Consider the following 3548-nt stretch of genomic DNA (forward strand, 5'->3'; position numbering starts at 1 on the left):
CATTAGACTGATTGACTAATTGTTCTAGCTCTATAGAAGATACTAAGTCTTGACACATAAACATGAAAAACTGTACAATCTAATGCATGTCTGTCAGAAAGCTTTAACTGTATAGAGAATTAAAAGACAGGCAGTTTGTGAATTTGTTGTATTAGACTACATTGAAATTTTACTACACCTTTTTACATTATTTTGTCCAACACACTTATTTAAAGGATAGGATCACGTTCATACTGGCTATGAAAAGATTCCCTTCAAATTTGCTGTCAATGTAAATGATGGGGCCAAAATACACAGTGTGTCCACACAATCTTTTTGTGCAAAAATGCATTTAAAAGTGTATGTGACGCTTATATGAGGCTTCAGCAGTCTGAGTTAGTCATATCAAGTGGATATCTGTCACATTTACAGTCTTTTTAGTATACCATTCCCACTTTGTGTTTCCTCGGACAGTGTTTCCCTGTTGAGCTTTAGAGGAAGTATAGTAACAAAAAGAGGGACTTTGGCACTGAATAGACTGTTAGGTTAAAAGATATCTACTTGATTTGACTAATTTGGACAGCTGAAGCTTCATATTGGCTTAAGATAAACTTTTCAATACTTATAATTCTTGCACAGAGGTAGGACTGTGGATTTAGGCTCCCATCACTTACATTGTAAGTGCATTATGAAGGGAATCTTCTAATGGTCAGTATGAACAGGAGGAATGATTACAGCATTAAAAACCTACCTCAATGTTCATAAAAACCTAAGTGATGTTTTAAGCCATCATTTAAGCAATATACACAATGTTATTGTGCTGGATTGCACTCGACCTATTTGACACCGAGTAATGGAGATACTTTACAGCCTGGGAAACTATAAATGGTGCCATATATGTCAGCCTAACTTTAGATATATATTATCTTATAAACTACTAGCTACTGTCTTTGTCAGATAACTTTCACAAAAGTGCTGTATAGTACCTTTAAAACAGCTTACACAGAGACGGCGGAAGCTCTTAGCTCTTAACCTGTGAGCAGCAGATTAGCTAACCTAGCGGTCCACAGACAGACCTGCTCAACAGGTGGCTAGTCTGTCACCGTTCATCGAAGCTGGTTATCTGGCTTCGTGCACCAGCACCGCCACCGGCTGCACGTAACATTAACACCGGCGAGTTTATCCTATGTGGCCGACTCTTGAAAAACAAAAAAAGGAGAGCGAGAGAAAGCGAGTGTAAGGTACCTGTTGCAGCTTTCATTGAATGTTATGTCATGCTAACATAACACTAGGCTCAGGTTAGCCTCCTTCTCAGTCCTACCTGTGTTTTTAGGGAATTACATGTTAACGCTACGTCGTCTCAGAGGCAACTTCACGTTAGTTAACTGGAGTTAAACCGAGCAGGGTGAACAATACCGACGTAAAGTGATATAAATCAATGTGGCGACATCTTACCTGTTGAGTTGACTGTCTGTAGTCGCTCCTGTTCAGGTCAGCAGCCTTGAAACTGTATCAGCTCCTGCTCCTGTTGCTGCCCCTGCTCCGTTACAAGTCCAGTTCCTGCTCCAGCCTCCTGCCCTGCGGGGAAATGCTTCACCATAACAACCGGACCTGCGCGCTCTCCTCCCCCAGGAAAGCCTCCACTAGAGGGCGGCAGAGGCTCCAAGCTGCGGTGCAGGTCTGCAGGCTGTATTCATGTTGTGGTTTTTCCTCAAACATTGCAGCCACAAATCTCACTCTATCTGTTTATAAGGCAGATGTCATGTTATAATAAATCTGATATTATATTATGCAAATGTAACAGTAGTCACAGCTACTGTGGTAGTATTAGGCTTTGTGGTATATCAGTCTGATGTTTCATTCTTAGATAACCACATCCTCAAATATCTACCAATAATACCTGCAGGGGCTTCAGTGTGAAAGGAAATAAGGGTCATTAATATTTTTAGCCTGTGAAATGGTTTGTGAATGTGTAATAGAGGTTTGCAGCTGTAGTAATGTGCAGAAAAAAAACAGTTTTTGTAGATTTAGAAATACAGCTGTGAAACATTCACAAATCGTTTCACTAGCTCAAAATATTTGCTTCTGTGCTAATCAAGAGATCGAATACCCTCACAGCTTGCAGCTACAGCAAGAACATTATAAAACAATAAAAATATATACAGTACCAGTCAAAAGGACACATTTTCCCATTCACTTGAATACCAGTAACATTTTTGACTGATACTGTTTTGTTCTTAAGTAATTGTATGACTGTCGGTTAAAAATGTGTTACCACATTGACCTATATCTTCTGTTTTTCTGCTAAGTTCACCTGCAGGAAAAAGAAAATACACATACTTTGTAAAAACAAGTAGGTATGATATATCAAAGTGCAAAAGTACCCTAATCTTATTTATTAAGACAAATGTTAACGGTGTGTTTGCATGCATACTCATGTTCCAATGTACAGTAATTTAAGACTGTTTGTTTAATTCAAATGAGGCTCCCAGCAGCACCAGAATCAACTAATAATACAGACAGTGATGATGACTTTAAAACTCACCCTTACATGGCCCAGTCAACCAACACAGCAGATGCAAGGAGGGAACAGCTTGAGAGCATGAGCCACTGTTGTCATCTCTGGTCAGGATACCTAATTTTGTGGTATTTTAAATATATCAATATTTGCATACAAGGGGTAAAACAAAAATCAACGAATATATATCAAGCTTTAAAACACTGAAGATGGCTGGTACAAGATTTATTAAATCTTGCTCAGTGGAACAAAAATGTCAAAATGTCACCTATTTCATACAAGAGCCATTAAGTTATTATCACATCTGACAGCACAGTGAACATTCTTTTTCTTGTTTTCCTTTTTATTCAGCCCAAATTTCTTCACTCAGCCCTCCTCCAGTCTTTGAGTCATTGGCACCGAACCAGCTTCAAAATGTCCAGCTTGTTTTGGTAAGGGTTGGTAAGGAAATTTGTGGTGCCGGACAGCCTTTAAAATATACATTTACATTACATTGATCAGCACTGTGTCCTTTCACAAACAGTGTCTACATTAAAAACTTAACTGAAAACAGTTTTCACTGGACATTTTCCACCAGAGAAATATTACTGGTGGATTTTTTTTTTTTTTTTTTACATGCCACTTTTCAATGGTCTGAGTATGTCTGTCATACCAGGGTGGTGGCAGAAATGACTTCAAACTCAATATCTGTATGGTTATTTACCGCTACAGGACAGCAAGAAAACATGTATTCTTCATCATATTATGAATGAGCCAATCCTTCAAACTGAAGGTTGGAGCTTATATACACTTTTTTGTTGTAAATCGAAATAGTTGCACAAAGAAAAAGTCACCACTCAGTTTATTTTATCAATCTTGAAGTATTGTAGCTGTGACAGCACTATGAAGACTTTCTCTCACTTTCTTCATCCTGCTCAGTCGGTCTTCTCAGAGGGGCTTAACTTCACTCCTCCTTTCCATCAGCATCAGGGTGCATCCTCGGACAGCTTATGAAAAGGGGATTTGTCCAGACACAATCAGCCTATGTGAACAACTTTGTCCTGAATGCTGT

This window comes from Scomber scombrus, chromosome 20, assembly GCF_963691925.1.
Source record: "Scomber scombrus chromosome 20, fScoSco1.1, whole genome shotgun sequence".
NCBI classification, from domain to species: domain Eukaryota; kingdom Metazoa; phylum Chordata; class Actinopteri; order Scombriformes; family Scombridae; genus Scomber; species Scomber scombrus.